The 18,374-nt window shown below is 54.2% G+C and overlaps 2 long non-coding RNA genes across 2 annotated transcripts; one reads left to right on the top strand and one right to left on the bottom strand.

Moving 5' to 3' along the window:
- Window positions 1–4,509: 4,509 nt before the first annotated feature.
- On the bottom strand, window positions 4,510–13,483 carry LOC131423731 (uncharacterized). Its single transcript, XR_009225654.1, has 2 exons — window positions 12,110–13,483; window positions 4,510–11,543 (listed from the first exon to the last, which is right to left on the bottom strand). It is a non-coding gene; the product is annotated as an uncharacterized LOC131423731 (long non-coding RNA).
- LOC124084710 (uncharacterized) lies at window positions 5,825–18,038 on the top strand. The gene is made up of 2 exons (XR_006849196.2): window positions 5,825–6,253; window positions 13,442–18,038. It is a non-coding gene; the product is annotated as an uncharacterized LOC124084710 (long non-coding RNA).
- The last annotated feature ends 336 nt before the right edge of the window (window positions 18,039–18,374 follow it).

Here is an 18,374-nt window from a genome sequence, read left to right as displayed (position 1 = left end):
GTGAACTGTCTCCTCAAGCGTGTCCACTGGGCTCTGTCTCCCTCTTGCCCTTCCTGTTGTCTTCTGCCTTCCCTGCTCCTCACGGGCAGGCTCTGCTGCGGGATGTGGGCCACCCAGCACTGGGCACCTGTGTCCCCTCAGGGTGGCAGTATGAATTAACAAGGAGTGAAAGCGTGTCGAGGCACCTAGCAGGTTCAGATGCCCGCCTGGGTGCCCTTCTCCTGATCGTCCCTTCCTTCTCTCCTCCTTTGGTTTGCCTTCCCTTCCCTGGGCAGTGGGCCACGATAGTGATTCTGACCCCTTGGACCCTCCAGTCTCTTCTCCAGGACTTAAGTCATGACCAGCCATGACCTTCCTTGGGGAGCTATGAATCGTGCTTGGGTGCGAAGGGCAGTGTAGCTGCTGAGGTGCATAAACAGGAAAACACTTTACTTCAACTATTTTCTAAAATGATTCTGAATTTCAAGTTGGAAGGTCGGCCCCAGACTCTGTCTTCCTCAAGCTCCGCTGGAAAGGACAGTGAGGTAACTCAGTCCTTAGGAGCTGCTCCCAAAGTAGCGGTTCTGATTCCTGGAAGGGGCCATCTGTACTGGCACCGCTGTCCCTGGAAGGAGGAGGGACAAGTTCTCAGCCTCATCCTGGTGGGAGCACGCTGTGTCCTTGCCCCCGCTGGCTGTGGATGGCCCCAGGGCAGGGGCCTTGCTAAGTCAACCATGAGAACAGAAGATAGAAAGAAGGGTGAAGTGGACCATGGCGGGGGGGGGGGGCAACCGGAAGGGGAGCTGGGTGGCAGGGCCCGGGAGGAGGGTGGTGGTGGTTCTTCTGTGGGCCTCCTCCAGGCTCCTTCAGAGATGGCCCTCTCTGCAGAACTGAGCTTGCAGGCCTTTCCAGCTGGTCTGGGGTCCCAGGAGTCTGGGGAGGCAGTGTGGGAGGCCAGGGTGCCAGAGTGACCTCGGGGAGCTCTGTCTAGGAGGAGCAGTCCTCCACCTGCTGCTCCACGGAGTCGAGTTCCTCATGGTTCCATGGCCGGGAGAATTCCATCCAAGGGAAGGGTTCAGAGGCCCTGGCCAGGCCACATCCAAAGTCTCTGAGCCTGGCCAGGAGGCGCTAGGGCCTCCAGCTGTGTCCTGTAGCTGTGTCCTGTCTGCCCTGGGAACCTCGTCAGCCCCAGGGAAGGCCCCAGGCTCACTGCTGAACTTATAAGGTAGAAAGTCAAGGGCAGCTGTGCTAGTCCACAGAGCCTAAAGCTGTTCTTTTCATTTAAAACGCTTCAGAAAAGGTAATAAGGACCAAATGGGAAGGCATCACTTCTAAGGGGCCATGTTGGTTGCAGACTGCAGTCAGGCCAAGCCCCGAGAATGGATCCCGAAAATGGATCCTGAGAATGGATCCCGAGAACGAACCCCAAGAATGGATCTGAGAATGGATCTTGAGCATAGACCCCAAGAATGGATCCTGGGAGGAGAGAAGAAAACCCCCATGCCTCGTCCAAGACATCAGGCTTGAAGGTGTTTTCCTGCAGGGAGACCCAGCCATGGTGGTTCTGCTCTTGCTGGTAACCCAGGGGACTGGCTACAGCTGAGAAGATTGTCCAGGAACTGATCCACGTTCCAATTCCAGATGGAATTGGGGACCCTGGAGCCCTGCATCTTCCTTCCAGAGGTTCTGCTTTGGTCCAGTGCAGAAGCTGCCAGCCTTCCCAACAGCACCTCCACCCAGGCGGGGGCAAGCAGGAGAAACACACTCGCTCTCCTTCCTAGGACCTGCAGTTCTCCAACACTCCGGGAGATGGTGAGGCCCCACACACTGCTACCCCTGCCTCACTGTGTCCCTCCGGAGCGTGCCCCTCTCCTGCCACTCAGATCTTCCCAGGTTTCCCCTGCGCCCTGCCTTCCTTCCAGGGAGAGGCAGGTGGGACAAGAAGCACAAGTCCTGTGTATCTGGAGCGCTGCTTGGTTCTTGCTCCTTTCTGTGCGTCCCGTGAGGCAGTCTCGGGGCTCCGAGCACCCCCTTCTCCCACCCTCGCTGCTCCTCAGGCCTTCCTGGGGCCCAGGGGGCTGCAGCCAGGTGGTCAGCGAGAGTGACTTCCTTGCCATCCTCCTGGTGAGGCCCCTCCTGCCACCCAGGCAAAGTCGAGACACCTCTGAAACCGCAGAGAAGGCACAGAAATCCTGCCTGCAGACAGACTGAACTGAGAACCCAATTCTGCCACTTCTGTGACTGTGACACTATCAGGCTTCCTTTGACATTGTCATTGTAGAATGAAACTCATTACTATGTGTGCATGTAAACTACGTGTGTGTGTGTGTGTGTGTGTATGATGAGGGATGCCGGACAGCACTCTCACACAGACGAAGCACGGACACCACCACAGCCACACAGCACCGCCTCCAGGGCCCCTCCTCACCCCTCAGGCCACTGTGCATCCCTAATTGTGTTTGCAGTGTCCGGCAGATTCCTGACAGAAGAATTAACCTTTTCATGGGGCGAGATGAAAATGGAATTTTCTCCTTTCAGGTCCACTCACCAGATGGGCCACACACACTGCAGGTTCTGTTTCTGTTTCCCTAGTGACCTGGCTTCAGGGACAGATGCCTCAGGCACGATTACCTTGAACTCCATGTAGCGATGCCACATGAATCGGCCCGGAGCAGGGGGAGGAGAATTCCTGGAAGCCATGTCTACATAGAAGAGCTAGCAATAACTCAGCCTATGCCGAAAAGTCTGGAAATTGCATCAGTGTTCTACCAGATCTAAATTAAATGTCTCCCCAACTCAATTTTCCCTAAGCCTGATCCCCCAAAAGTTCAAAGTCACTTCAACACCACAAGAAACTAATGAAGTGTGTGGAGGCAAAGTTGGGTATAAAGAGACAGAGGTCTTAATCTGTTTATCTTCCATTTGCAAATTTTACAAAACACATCCATGGGAACTGACCTCACCATGGTGCCTCCAGGTCTGCAGATGGGACCACACCAGGGAAAGGCCTCAGTACTCATGGCGAGTCCACTTCTGTGCTAAGGATTTGGCAATGACTAGTAAAGTGCATGAGGGATATTGAGATCCAACTGCAAGGAAAAGCCTAAGCAGAGGCAGGGAGGCCAGAGAGCTCAGGACTGCCTGGCCATCATGGCGGAAGCACAAGAAGCACCTCGGAGAGGCAAGTCAGAGAGGGTGGCCAGTGTCGGGCTCCAACATCCTGGTATCAAGCTTTGAAGATTTTCACACTCGGGATCTAAGGCGAGGACGGCCCCTCTCGGAGCCCTGCTGTGGAAAAATACATTTGGGATGAATGGACAGGCAGGAAGCCCAGCTCAGTGGCATGGGCAGCTCTGTGCTGCCTGTGAGAGTACCTCAGGGCATAACAGCAGGTTGCTTGACAAAACATACACAGGCTCCCTTCTAGCTGAGAACCTTGAGGCAGAGCCCAGCTCCTCTTCCTGCCCTCACCTATTCACCCTGGGACTGGACGTAAGTCCACCTCTGGGAAACCTGCTGCTCCGACCTGTTCTCACTCCACTCAGCTGTTCCCAGGGTCACACCTCTGTGCTCCACACCCCCTCATCCTGCTGACCCTGGGTAACATGGCTCCATGCCAGTCTCCCACCCAGCCAGTGCAGTTCCTGATGTCCCTTGTATAATAAGCATCATTCCCCTGAAGGTCTAAATTCTCCTTTGAGTCATTTGCATAGAATATCAGCCTAGCAACACTCACCTCAACTGTGCCTTCCTGATCCCCCAGGCATTCCTGGGCACTCACCTTCAAAAGGGCCTCTTCTGGGTGCCCTGGGCTCTTTCACAGGAGAGCAACCTCGCCTGCCCACCAGCTGGTGAGTCATGCCCCTGGTGGATGAGCCCAGCCCTGCTGACATTGCTCCTCATGCTGACCACAGGCTTCAGAAAACCTCTCCAGCGAGGGGCTGCTTGCTCATCTCCTGAAGCCCATGCTCCCACGCCCTGAGGAGGAGCTGAGCGCACCAGGGTGCAGCTTTGCTAAGATCAAAAGGAGCTGCTGAAGCTGCAGTCTGCAACTGCCCAGAACCCCGTGGAGCTCAGCTGTGAGCAGGGGCGACGGGGACCCTGCACCTCCGGGGCCTGCGCCCTCACCCTATGTCTGCCCCTGCACCACAGCATCCTGGGCCCACAGCAGTGCCCGCTCAGAGCAGGTGTGCCATAGCACCAGCGCCTCGCAGAGCTGCCTGCGTGGATGGGGCCAGGCCTGAGGTGATGTGAGTTTGAGTTCAAGCAGTGGGCGCCGGTCCAGGCTCCCCACAAGTCCCCCACAAGTTCCCCCACCTCCGCTGCCGCTGGGAGAGCTGAAAGCAAACTTGGAAATCATCAAATCCTTGGGGCTTCTATAGATAGAGAAAAAGTACTGTGTATTTCAAAACAAGTAGGAGAAGGGATTTTTAATGTTTCACTACAAAGAAATAACAAATGGTGGAAAGATGCAATGCCCTACCCCCAGTTTGAACGTGACACAATGGAGACTCGTATGAAAACATCGCAGGGGACTCACCAACAGGTTCAGATTTTATGTGTCAATTTAAAAATGTACACAATTTTTTTAAAAACATACATGACTTTCTGACAAATAGTTTCTAATATATTTTTGAAAATCGTCAAACCCAGTTCCCTAGGTTTCAGATGAAGAAAGGACGTGAGGCCAGAGAGGCAGGATCACGTGTCCAAATTTAGTTTAATACCAGAAGCAGCACCAGGCTCCCAGCTGGTGGCTCTTCCAACCACCATGAGATGTCCTCAGCTTTGGAGAACTTGAACGGGAAGTTTGGAGGCAGCAGAAGGTGACCCGAGCCCTGCTCGGCTTTGCTGGGGAGGAAGGAATGGGGATTGGGATGAGCTCTGGGGTGAGATGTCTCAGTGGGCTTGTCGGGGCCCGACCCTCCTCTTCATAGAACCCTTTGGCTGTCTGCAGCATCTGTCCAACAACCACGCACCCTGCGGCCAGTGTGGCCCTCAGACTCCACACGCTGCCAACTGAGCTAGGAGCTGGACTCAGGGCGCTCCTGCCCTGCTTCCCACCAGCGGCCCCTTTCTGATTTTCCTGCACACTCTGCTGATTCCCACAAGCAATGTTTTTAGTATGCAAACTAGAACAAGGAGGGAGAATCCTATCATTCCAAGAGCCACGTGGCCAGAGGCTTGACCAAACAAGGAAGACTTGGCCACCTTTGGGGACCCAAGCCTAAAGCCAGTCATTCCTAGCTAGAGGCACCCCGATCCTGTCTCAATCTGTCGGGTGCCTACTCTCCTCTACCCCAACTCGCGTTATGGGGCCTATATAGTTCTTCATTCCGTGCAAGGTCAACCTTGCCTGGGCATGGTTTAGGATACAGAGTCTCCTTAGACACCAGAGAACAAGAGGAAGAATCTGTGCACTGGAAACCAGAAAGTTCTAGAAATCACCAAAGGAGAAGCAGGAATGGGAACTGCCAAGGCACAGAAGGGTCCCTCTTTAGAGGAAGTGGCTGCGAAGAGTCTGGAAGAAGAGAGCAGCCTGCAAACCCGTCAGGCAGGGAACCGGAGAGGCCCAGCGTTGGCCCTGTCCTGGGGCAGCCCAGACACATCCTACGTTTCTCAGGAGGAAGAAGGTGAGACTGGCAGTTGTTTGTAATGCTCCTGTCTTGATGATTATGGCCCCTGCCAGGTTGCTCTAGCATACATCATGACCCACAGAGCCGGATCCATGCACTGTGCAGACTAGACCTGGTATTTCAACCCTCTCTGTCCACGGACCGTTCTGTGCTTCCCCTTTGTTCTCCTCTCCAATTTCCCATGTCAGAGACCAAGATCTGAAGAAGTGCACATGGCGATAGGGATGTGGCATTGGGGCCCTTCTAAGAGGCCACCTCTCCCCTGCAGCTCGGGTTTCCTCCTGGATGTCAATTATTGGCTTTTACATAAGAAGGCTAATGCGTTTTCAAAGCAGGCAGATGGCCCCTCCCCATGCTTTGACAGTTTGGCTTTAGTTGAAATATCATTAAACTTTTCGAAAACAAGGGCTTTGAAACTCAATCCCCACACTGTTTACATGTTTTTCCCCCCTCTTAGAGTTGGGCTCTTCCTGCTGCAGCAGTTAATTCGCCCTTCACCCTCTGCACTCAAAACAAACACTGGCTTGAAGCATTCAGCTTTTCTACCACTGCGTAGCTGAGAGTGGAAAAAATAACATCTGAAACAGGATGGGCTCTCGAGATGCCTCGGGTGACAGGCACTTTTCAAACCACTGCAGGTGAGTCACTGGCGGTCTGTGCAGAGGTCGGCAGAGGAGCAGGAAGTGTGGGTATTTTCAACATGAGGCTGGGGAGCTTCTCAGAGGCCTTAACCCAGCCTCCCCTGGTGACCAGGGCCTTCCTGAGGGTGGCCACAGAGCAGAGTGAGCCCGAAACAATGCCGGGGGCCTACTGCGGCCTCTGCACTCCCTCCCCTGGCTTGGCCTACCGTAGCAAAACCTACAGAATTTATAAAACCCACAGAACCTTTTTCTATTTAAGCCCCAACAACAGCAATAGTCAGAATCCAGGTGGGTTGGGGCATAAGTGTGCCCTAGGGTTGAGAGGCAGCCGAATCTCTGCACAAGTGTGCAAAGAGTCGGTGCCACAAGATGTCCCGGCAGCTCACTGGGGTCTGAGCCTTGTGGCTCTGTGGCCTAAAAGAAATAAATCAAGCAGGGCCCAGGTGGCACTTGCACTTCCAAGCTAAGCCCTTGGCTTCAGTGACAAGCCCTCTGACTCCCATCTCTTGTCTCCAAATGCCAGAAGAAATAGGGAAAAAGGAGATTCAGGAAACGGAACTGAAATGACGTTAGATAAAAGATTAAAACCAGAGGAAGCACTCGTGGGAAGCAAGCCAGATGTTGCCCGAAAGAAGTTGTAAATTCAACCTCGCTTGGTAAAGTGGGAGGCCCGAGAAGACACGAGGGCTCTCCATCACTTGCTTTGAAGGTGGAGGGGCCCAAGGGGGAGCAGTGAACTGCCCAGGGCCTGGGCCACATGGGCCTCCAGCTCTCTTCAGGTGGACGCAAGTCCTTCTGAGCCCTAATGGTCTGGCAGGTGATGGGAGAACACTGGTGTTCCTACGTTCTTGGGCGTCTCTGGGAGGAGGAAGTCGGCCTGGAGCCTCACTGCGCTGTGGGTCCAATACTGTGTGCAGACTCCCAAACTGGTCAGGAGCTACCAAAGCAAACAGCTGCTTCCCAGTACTTCTGCTGCTCCAGAGTCAGCTGCCTTCCAACCCTAGTAGAACCTGAAGAACCAATGGTGAAAGAAAACCCTAGAGTTTTTAATAAGCATCTCCAGAAAAAGGTCAGACTCTTGGTAGCATTGGATATGCTTGGTCTTTCTCGACCAGAGAAAGGTACACACCACAGAACGGCCTGGTGGAAGGACTGGAGGGGCCCGGAGCCCCACACAGGCAAGCTGAGCACCTGGGCCCAGCAGAGGCAGCACCCAGACACAGGGGCGGCGGCCCTGTGCACAGGTTCCTGCTGCTGCAGCAAATTGCCATCAACGTCACAGCTTGCACGTCACACTCACTGTCCTTCAGTGCTGCAGGATGACTTCTCCCTGGCTAATAGCATCCAGGGGCCGGCAGGGCTGTGCTCCTCCCTAGAGCTCTAGGGGAAGTTGTTCCGAGGCCCCGCCAGCTTTAGCAGACCTCTCGTGCCCCTTGGCTCCTGGGCTGGCCTCCTTCTTCTGCCAGCCAAATGGCCTCTCTGTGCCACTCTAGTGCCACCCCTAACCCTCTTGCTTCTGTGGTCACACCTACATCTGCCTCTCCTTCTCTGTCACCCTCTTCCACTTTCAAGGACCCTGTGATTATATCCTGTCCACCTGGGATGTCCAGGCCAACCTTGCTATCTTAAGGTCACCTGGGGGTCACCTTAATTCCCTTTTCAAACTTACTTTCCATTTGCCATGAGACCTAGCACATTCCCAGGGTCCAGGGATGAGGTCGTGGACATCTTTGGGGACCATTGTTCAGTAAGGCTTTGCAGTGTCCTTTGTCAGTGAGCCTTGCCAACCACTGAGACAGTTTCTTATTCATCCCATGGTTCAGTGGTTAGAACCTATGACCAGGTCATGGTATCTCCTTGGAGCAGAGATATGGTCAAATAATACTGTGACCACTGCTGCTGCACACACACCAGCCTCTGGGCACAGTTCTGAGCCCCTCCTAGGCATCTTCACAGGAGAGTGCAGACTGTCCATGTTGGTCAGGGCTAGGACCCAGTCCTCTGGACTCCAGATTCGTAACTACTAGGATGAGGAAACTGTAGAGGCCCTGCCCTGTAGACACCAAAGACCAGAGGCCATGTCTCAGCACCTTCCTGGCCCCCTGTCCCCCATCAGTGCTTCCTATGGAGGGAATGGCCTGTTATGTCATCTTGGTAGCCTTGGCCCCTTCTGAATCCTGACCACTTGAAGGTAAGCCCCCGACTGAGGGTTATGAGGAGCTAGAGACAACAGCTTTGTGTGCCCAGCTGAGGCCAGCAACACCAGCCAGCTACATCTGAAGCAAGGCCACCTCCCTGCGGGGGCCAGGATATTCTCTAGAGCAGAGACAGAGGTGGCCCACATGTAGTCCTATCCCTCAAGGGCCCTGGAGTCATCTGAGAAGGGGACAGAGCGACTCACCAAGCCAAGGTGACTGCTCATATGTGTCACTGTCATGATGGTCTGTGGCATCTGTAGGTGGGACTCCCCACCCACCTGGTCTGTTGGCTTTTCCTACATAGCAGAGGGATGGCAGGATCAGAAGCCGGGACTGGGGTTTGGGGGGTTGCTCCACCAGAGTCCCTTGATTAGCTGAGGACTCTGGTGTCCTTGGTCCAAGGAGCAGTAGCCAGGCCCCAGTTGGCAAGATGAGGAGGGAGCAGGACAGGGGAACCTAACCGCCAAGTTCCGCACATTTCACAAGTTTGTTACAAACCCCAGAAGCGTTGTTTGGTTGCTTAAAAACGATTTAATTTTTGCAATCTCCTCAAGAGAGAGGGTGCCTAAATTAAACCTGACACTTGGGAAACAATGGCTCTGCGATAGAAGGACAGTTCTTCTCACAAGAGGGCAGCAAGCAGGCTTGGAGAGGCACCCATGCCAATGCTGTGGAGGACCTTTGTGCCCTCTTCTGAATCAGAGGAGCAGTTCTCCCACCATGGGCTGGCGCGGTCACCTTCTGGGTTCACCTGGAAATTTAAGCAGCCAGAGGGAAGAGAAGACCTTCCGTTGCAGGGGCCTCCGGCAGCCGGCACTCAACTACAGTTCAGCTGTGGCTCCTGCCTGGTGCCTCTGACAGTTAACTCCTGCAGTTGGGCCTTGGCTACCCCCACTGCAAAGGAGGACACTGCACTGACCCTGTGTGTTGATGGGAAGCTGAGGCAGGATGGTCGTGCTGCAAGGTAACCAGCTGACAGAGGCGCACGCAAAACCTCGAGAACAGTAGCTGCTCTCACGCAAAAACTGAGAACAGAATGCTGCTCGTTCCACGAAGCCCCACACAAACTACGCCATCCAGACGTCCTCTCTTGTCCAGCAGGAGCCCTGCCAGCAGGGCCTCTGCACCATTAAAGCTGCTCAGGTGGATGGCACGGCCACTGCATACCTCCCTGAGTCTTGCATGCTCTTCGCACAGCAGGCAAAGCAGTGCCCAGCATGGTGTCACAGTTCATTCCTACAGCCAGAGGCCAGTAGGGGCCCAGAGGAGAGCTGTCCACTCCCGTGGGGAGAGGCCAGAGCGTGTCCAGCTCAGCCTCGGGCTCTGGTGGCTGCAAGGCACTGTGGGAGCTTGTGTCTAAGGTGCTCCTACTTAGCTTAAGTGAAATCAATGCTCAGGGGACGTTCCTAGGCAAGCACCAGCCACTGTGCCCATGGGTTCCCCCTAATGTATTTCAGTTCCTCCATCCAGCCAGCCGGTGGGCTTTGAGCCGCGGCACTCAATTCACCTATTTTCTGCACACAGGCCAAATACACAGGCAGGCTTGGTGTTCTCACAGGACAGTCTGCCTGGTGCCAAGGAAGTCCACAGGAGTCACCATTGTGTGCTGAGCAGCCACTGTGGGTGGGTGGCCCAGCAGTGGCTGGCACACACAGGGGTGATGGAGGGGGCAGGGAAGCCAGTGAAGTCGGTGTCATGTGGAACCCAGGCATTCTCACAGGAAAGGGTGCATGGCACTAACCTCTCTTGGTCATCTGAGCCCTGCTAGGCATTTCTCTGCCAGAAGCAGCGAGGTGCCGTCAGGATGGCCGAGTGGTCTAAGACGCTGCGTTCAGAAGCAGCGAGGTATGGCATCCACCCTGGTGGTGGACGAAGCTGGAAGAGGTCTCTGCTCCAGGCAGGAATGGCACGCACCCATGGGGCCCGGCCTGGCTGGCTACTCGCCATCTCAAATGCCCCAACACAATATGGTGACCCTAGCAAGAGAATCGGGTGGACAGTAGCAACAGCCACCACAGTGCTCGGTGTTGTTTTAAGGTGAGCGTGTTGACTCATCTCACCCACCTAACATGGAATAAGCGCCATTATCCTGCCCATTCTGCTGACGAGGGAGACGAGGCAGGTCAAATAACATGCCAAGGCTGCAAGCTACCGGGACTGGAACGCTTGGCTTCTGACCAGGGTCTGCGCTTGACCTTGGCACTAAGCTGAACAAATATGCCACCTCCTGCGGGTGAAGAAAGGACCCAGCCGCAGCCCCTCACCCGGGCAGAGGGAGGGGGGGAGGAAGGGAGGGAGGCACAGTGATCCCAGGAGGTGTCCGCCCGCAAGCCTCTCTCCTCTCTGAGAGGACCTGGCGAGGCCTTCCTACCACACCAGAAAGACCTACGAGAGTTGGGAGAACAGCCCCCCTCCCCAGTGCCAACCCAGCCGTGTTTTGCAAGCACCGATTACAGTGGGGTGGGGAGGTTGCCTTCGCGGTCATGGTTTCTAACTGCGAAGGAAAGAGGAAACCCGCGTCAGGAAGAGCACCTCTTGCCAACCACGCAGTGTGTGGGGACACCCCAGATCACAGACAGGGTCTTCGGCAGGCGTGGCGCGCTCCTGGCAGGGACAGGCTGACTCTGTGAAGCCGAGGGGCCTCAGGGCTGGGACAATCCCAAGGCCATCTGGGGAAAGGCCGGTGGGAGCAAGGAAGAGAGGACAGCACCACTGTGGGGGCTGGACCCTGTTTGAAGGGCAGCTGGCCACACGTGGTCCTCTGAGCAGTTCTGGGGAAGGGCTGGGGTTCTGCTCTGGGCTCTCAGGAGGTTCCCTCCAGCTATGGCCAGCGCTGCCACTGGTCACCCCTCCAGCAACCAACGCTTGCCCCCAGGTCCAACTGCCGGAGCCAGTGGCCCCTCCCCCAGAACCCATGGCCCAGTCCCTGGAGTTCCTGCCACCCCGTACCCACTTGATCAGCCTCTCACACCTTCTGTGTGTCTTCCCTGTGGTGGTGAGGCCTCTGGGGCAGGGCACACAGGGGAGGCCACAGGTCCTGCTGGACCCCAACCCCAGTCTGAGTTGACGCCAGGGGAGGGGGGATGTGCCTGGGGGTGCAGAAGGCAGAGCACATGGTCAACTCCAGCTCTGGAACACGCACACTGGGACCATGGGTTCGTCATCCTTCCTCAGAAAAATGATAGTCACACTCCCCCAGGGCGTGTGGTGGGTGTAGTGGGTATAGTGTGAGATATTTGTTCATCTACTCACTATTTGAGCATCCACTATATGTCAGGCCTTGGAAGTGAAAGAATTTAGAAATCAGAAGAGCAACAAATTGGCTGGAGAAAGGGGTGGGGTCTCATCTCAAGGAGCAGAGCTCCTGAGGATGGAGGGTGGACAGAGGAAAGGCCCAAAGGGGAGCTTTCCAGGGGCGTCTGCCCAGGCAGCAAGAAGTGCAGGCTCGGGGGCCTCTCGTGTCAGCAGATGCCAGGTCTCTTGCCTTGGAAGCCTCTGTCAGGTAGCTTGCAGTCACCCTGGAGATCACAGGCCGTCCCTCCTCAGGGCAGCCCCCAGGCCAGGTGAGGTAAGATCACAGTCAAGGAGGGAGGAGACCCAGCACACAGCTTAATTCCAGCCTGTCCCTCCGGCCCCACTCCTGGGGGCTGCATACCTGAGACAGGCCCTGGCTGCATGGCTGTTCTTGGGCTCCTGAGATAGCGCACAAGGCCGCTGGGCCGCCACCTGGAGAACGGGGCATGGAAGGCTTCCAGCCTTCCCAGGACCTCAGAGCTGGTGCCTTCTCAGCGCCACGAAGCTCCACACATCCCTGGCTCAGAGGCTGAGGGACAGCAGCATCAATCACTGGCCCAGTCTCCACCTCCTCTCCACATGGCAGCCAGGCACCCTCGGGCACCATGCAGGCAGTGCATCAGAAGAAGCCACCCTTCCTCAGAGGTGAGCCCACCTCTGGGACACACCTGCATTCCTGGTGTGCCTCTAGGACAGTGGGCAGAGAGAGAGAGCATCAGAGAGCTGAGGCACCTGCCCTGGGCTGGCCACCGCAGTGCTTGAGGCCAGCAGCTGGGCCCGACTCCTGATCACTGCCATAGCCCCTCACCCGTGAGGGAGAATGCGTCATGAGTACCTGTGCCTTGGCCTCCACTGGCTCCGTGGCTGGGCAGTGCCCAACCCTCTGGGTGCCTGTAATGGCTCATCTATAAAATAGGCTCAATAATACACGTGGGGATCAAAACGGAGCCCCAGGTGTGAAGGTGCTTGGAAAGTCTAAGGAGACCAGGACCAGGACCTGTGCGTCAAGACAGGTGACCCACACTGAGCAGAGCAGGGCAAAAGGCCAGAGGTGCGTCACCTGCTGACAACTGAAATTCCTGGACTTGGCTTTTTCTGTATCCTCTAGCTAGTCCAGGGTACAGCGTTCACCTGTGACCACTCAGTCTCTGACGGCATGTTCCCGTGGCTGTCCTTGACCTCAGGTCCACACCATGCTCCCAGCCAGGAGGCTAGCGTGGCCCTTGGGAAACGGCAGTGCCCAGCAGTCCTGTTAAACACCCCTGGTCTCTCCATGTAGAGTCTGAAAAATCAGCTGGAACCTCAAGCTACCTGGACCTTGTCCCACGGGCATTTTAAAGTAAATTGGACTCTAATCCACAGCATTAGCCCTGCGGCTCTCGAGCTTGGTGATGCTCACCTGACTTGGTGCAAAGCCCCTGTACACCTGGAGGTGCTCAGGCCTTGAAAGGGTGGTGACTGAGCAGGCTGGGGGGGGCCTGTGTGCCAGGCTCCCTCAGGTGAACCCACACTGCTGGCCCTGTGGGTAGGGCCTTAGGAAAATAACAGTCTTCTTGGTAGGAATCTAAGAGGAGTGGCACTCTGGTGGTGTTGGGGAGAATGAGGTCTTTGGAGCCAGGCAAATGTTGGTTAAGGTGGCTCCAAGAGGCCTGTGGACAGAGCACGACAGTCACCTCATTTTGTCCCCCTGCAGCCCTTCCTACTTAGACTGCAAGCTATTCAGTGTGATCCTGGTGAAGAGGGCTGCTGCAGATGACAACCACCACTCAAGCCCCCCCAGCAAGCCTTTGATGATGACTCAAATTCAGGCACTACCACTGGCCATCTCTGTGACTTTGGACAGCCACTTGGCATCTCTGAGCTACTGTTTCCTCATTTGTAAGATGGACATAATGGTTCCACTCTGGCAGGGCTCTGTGGGGGACTCAGGAGGGCTGAGCACAAGACGGGCATGTCACGGGCCCTCGGCATGTGCAGGCTTCTTTCTTTCCCTCCATGGCTGGTTCCCAGATGTCTGAGTGGCCTAATGGACTGTCCAGATGGGCTCTCAGATCTGGAAAGTCAAAGAAGAAGGTCATGTTGTGTGTGGGTTTGCTGTGGCTCTTGTTGCCCACGGGCAAGTGTGCTTCAAGAGGCCACATCTGCCCTGCACGTGGTCAGCCCAAGATGCCCAGCAGCTGTGGACTTGAAAGGAGCCGTCTGGGACTGAGCGACAGCAGTACTAGTCCCGTGGGTGAAAAAGCCGTCATGGCAAATGGACGAGCCCAGCCGTTTACTGATGTCCGCAGGCACAGCACCTTCCTGCAGCAGGATTTTTTTTTTTAATACTATAGTTTCTTTTCCCCAAGTTTTTCTTTTTTCCTTCCCTCTTTTTCACAGAAGTCCTGGATCCTGGACAGGATGCAGAGTGGTGTGGCGGGAAACGCTGTAGGCCTGGGCCTAGAACTTGAACCTCCAGAGTCTACCGTGGAGCTCACCGTGTGCCAGGAAACTACTAAATTCAGTAACAGCCAATATGATGAGCTTATTCACTCCAGCTTTTGTTCAAGAAGCAATGACCGAGGGAAACCTGAAAGAACCCTGGGAGGTGTCAAGATCATACATGACACAGTCCCAGTCCCTGCATTCCAATGACTTGTCCCAAATAGGAAGCAAAGCCGGCTGAGCTAGATACAGAAATTTGCACAATCACCAGCTGTGAGGTGAGGTGGTGGACAGTAGTCCTCCACACCCCACCTGTGCTTCCCTGTGGGGGACCCACCTGCCCCAGAGAACCCAGGCACCTGCTTCTGCCTCCTGCATCCTTGGCTGAGTCTGCTTCAGCCCAGTGTCCAGCTCTCTATAGCCCTGGAGCATGAAATCTTGGAGACTCCTCTTTGCCACCTGTCTCTTACAACTTCCCATGGATTAGGAAGAAGGAGAATGAGCCATTGAAACACAGATGAGTTCAAGACACAAGAGAGCATGTTCTCTTCTAGGCAAGAAATGTTTGGGATTTGGCAGAGTCTGAAGTTCATGTTGTTGGATGTGACCATACACCAGCTGCCTCTGCCCTTCCCTAAGGAAGCAAGCATGCCCAGGGCTCTCCAGGAAAAGAAGGCAGTCTCCTGGACAGCATGCGGCTTCTCCTGGCCCATCCTATCAGCACGCAGCTCAGCACCCACCATATTGGTACTCAGTTCAGTAGCACAATCCAAACACTTTGCAACCCTCTTACTGTAGTTTCCCTAACAACAGATTCCATATCCATGCAGTAGAGTACCATCAATTAAGCAGGTTTTCTAGCAGAGTATGCAAGAGAGTCTTCACCATGCAGCAGGACAGTCTCCTGTCCTGGGCTTTCAGAATCCTCTGCCTCTAGGGGCTGGCCACTGGATGCAGAGGTACAAGCAGCGTACCCTGCAGACCCTCCCTTTCCCCTCACCAGTGGAGAGTCCTCAGCACTCTGGTTCTGCTGCTCTCTGCATGCAGGTACTTGGCTGTACCTGGAGAACGCAAGCCAAAAAGACTCTTTCCCCATCTCCTGTGATTGCAGGCACATCCTCACCCTCCAGCCAGCGTAGAACCAGCTGAGAAACACCACTAAGACTTCCCTTCATGCCAACAAGGGGCTACAGCTGGACGGGCAACTCCTGGGTATGATTCCATTGTCAAATGGGATGCCAGGATTCTAGCAAAAGTTGGTCAGGCCCAGAAGACCCTGCCAAGGCCTCTTACAAAGGAGTCTATCTCTAGGCCCAAGGCCATCTCTGGAGGTCTGAAAGAGAATGAGAAAAGTAAGCTTCAGGTTCTCAGTTCACGGACCATGTTGTGTGGTCTGAAAGCCTCTGGATCAGGGAGAAGGCCCCAGGCCAAAATTCCAGTGGAGGCTGCGGGCCCAGATGGATGGCTTTCATTATGGAGAAAATGCATATGAAGTTTAGCGGGGCTTGCTCTTGTTTTAAGAATATTAACAAGGCTTCGTACAGTTGTCCTGACCCTTTAGGAGAATAACTTAGTTAGCACAGCTCTTGGCACTCAGAAAGGAACTCAGTCAATTTTACTCCCTGTGCAGCAATGGGGCCAGAGCTGCCACCTGGGGCCTGATTCCTGAGGGCTGGTGCATTTTGCAAAGAATTCTTCCCCTCCTGCCACTAGGCCTCCTGAGAGTGCTGGCAGTGCCCCCTCCACTTGTAACTAAGTCAATCTCTCCCTTATCACCTATAGTCAACAGGAGAAACCAACTGGGGTGGCTGAGGCAAAGCTGAGTGCTCTTCTCTTGTGTGCTTCTGTGCAGTGCAGGCCAAGCCAAGCACACCGTGGGTGTCACTGTGTGTGTCTCCCTGTGCTGTGCAGGGCTGCACAAACCTCCTCCCATCAGGCAACACCACAGGCCCAGCACCCCGCCCTGCTGCAGTGCCTCCCTCCAGGGGCTCAGAGGCTTCGTCTTCTTTTACAGGGGTATTGCAGGGAGAGGGGCAGAGGGATGAGAGGCCTGCCTTAAGACCACATAGCAAGTGTGAGCTGGGCTGCGTGGGGCTCAGGTGGCTGACCCCGCTCCCCGCCTCCACTACACAGGCTTCAAACAAGTGCTGGGGGCAGAGCCTGTCCCCCAGGTCACAGTGGTGATCACACTTGATAGCAAGACAAATGCAGACAAAAGTCAAAAGCCATCCAAAGAAAGGCATGTGCAGACCTGGCCCACCCCTTGAGAGCAGAGCACAGGACAAGGGCCATAGGGAGGGCCGTGACAGCTCTGAGGTACACGCGCTGCTGCCACTGCAGAGCCCCAGAGAGACCCATCCTCTCCCGCGCCCCTTCCTTGGTATTCATGGAGGGAAGCAACAGTAATGGTGGAAAAAAGCCAATAGGGAAGTTCCCCTCCTACTGACCTTGCTAAAGACGGCCACACCCACTAACCGTTAAGGACTGATTCAACAGCATTACAGGATGAAAAGCAACAGTTTAGTACTTTTAACTACATTTCAGTTGTATTAACAGGGTTTTAAAAAAAGAAAATGCATTTCTATTTACACACTTGCCGTTGAAGTAATGAGTAGACAAGGCCTTTGCTCCCAACACTTTGCTTTTCAACTTGCCCATGATCTTGTCTTCCTGTTGGAGGTATTACAGCCAGATGTGTCCCTTCACCTTGGCTCCTGGCTGATCAAAGCATGCTGTTAGTTTCATTTTTACTTTGAAAAGTGTCTTTTACACAGTCATAGATAAAGAGTCATGAACATCTTAAGAGAATACGCATAGCAAAGGTTCATAAAAATCTGATTTCACAATAAATTCTAGAAAATGCGACACTGCTCATATCTTTGTCTTTTCAGATTGAGCCTGTTGTCTTTCAAATGTCTCCATTGCAGAAAAAAATCATAAACACAAAAATACTCCACATGGTCACAGATTGGCAGATCTAAAGGAGCCTGGTTTTCATATAAAGACACAGAGAGGAATAACACGACAAAACATACGAAAATAAACCAAACTCAGAGCTTCAAGAAACAGGTGAGCAGGAGAAGCTAAGCTGGGCACGGAAACGTACCTCTGTCTCCACACACTAATGTAGTTGCTGTAGTTGAGCAGGAAATTCACGTTTCCTGGATGCCTAAGGGATAAAAAAGCTGTGGCCTTCTTGGCATTCGGAATGGCAGGAGGGCAGCACCTTGGAGAGCCTGGAGAATGACCCTCCAGAGCCCAGGCACAGACTTCTCCTTGGAGGCACCAAGTCCACAGAGGGAGGTCAAGAACCTGATTCAAGCACTCTGATTCTGTTGTTCATCACATACGGTTTCAGACCAGGAAACTATGAACCTGGAAAGAGTCCCGTTAGCTAGGAAGCAATCAGCAGAAAGTAAGTGCCATGAAAGATTAATTTTATTAAGAAATTGGGCAATTCTTGCTTAGCACTGTTATGGTTTAGACGTGAGGTATCCCCCAAAAGCTCATGTGTGAGTGCAAAAAACTTAGAGGTGAGAGGATTGTGTTATGAAACGCTTAACCTAATCAGTGCATTAATCTCCTCATAGGGATTAACTGGGTGGTGACTGCAGGCTGGTAGGTATGGCTGGAGGAGGTGGTCATTCGGATATGCCTGTGGAGCTTATGTTCTGACCATGATGAGGGGCACTCTCTCTGCCCCTGCCCCCTGCTTTCCGGGTGTCATGTCCCCATCTGCTTTTCTCCGCCACACTCTTCTGCTATGATTTTGTGCCCCATCCCAGACCCTGAGCAATGGAGTTGGCCATCTATGAACTGAGACCTCTGAAACCATGAGCTCCCAAAATAAACTTTTCCTCCATTAATTGTTCTCTTCAGGTCTTTTGGTCACAGCAGTAAATGCTGATTGAACTAGCACGTCATAGTCTGAGGTTGGATTAGTACCATTATGATTTAGATGTGAGATATCTCCCTTGGCAATGCTTACTCCAGAGAACTAGGTCAAGAAGAACAATGACCACAGTCAAGAAGAGCCCTGGGCAGCAGGCTGGCTCAATGTTCCTTGGAAAACCATATTTGGGGACCCCTCCACAAGACAGTGGCTCCACCTGCCACTGTGGCCATGACTCTGGCAAGATCCTGGCTCCAGGGTATCACCCCTGATGATAATGGGCAACAGGCCTCTCTCTCTCAGATTCCTT

This window comes from Marmota monax, unplaced genomic scaffold, assembly GCF_021218885.2.
Source record: "Marmota monax isolate L192 unplaced genomic scaffold, Marmota_monax_Labrador192_F-V1.1 WCK01_AAM20220418_F8-fsc00071, whole genome shotgun sequence".
Lineage (NCBI taxonomy): Eukaryota > Metazoa > Chordata > Mammalia > Rodentia > Sciuridae > Marmota > Marmota monax.
The sequence above is the reverse complement of the archived record's forward strand: the minus strand, read 5'-3'. Positions and strand labels throughout refer to the sequence as shown.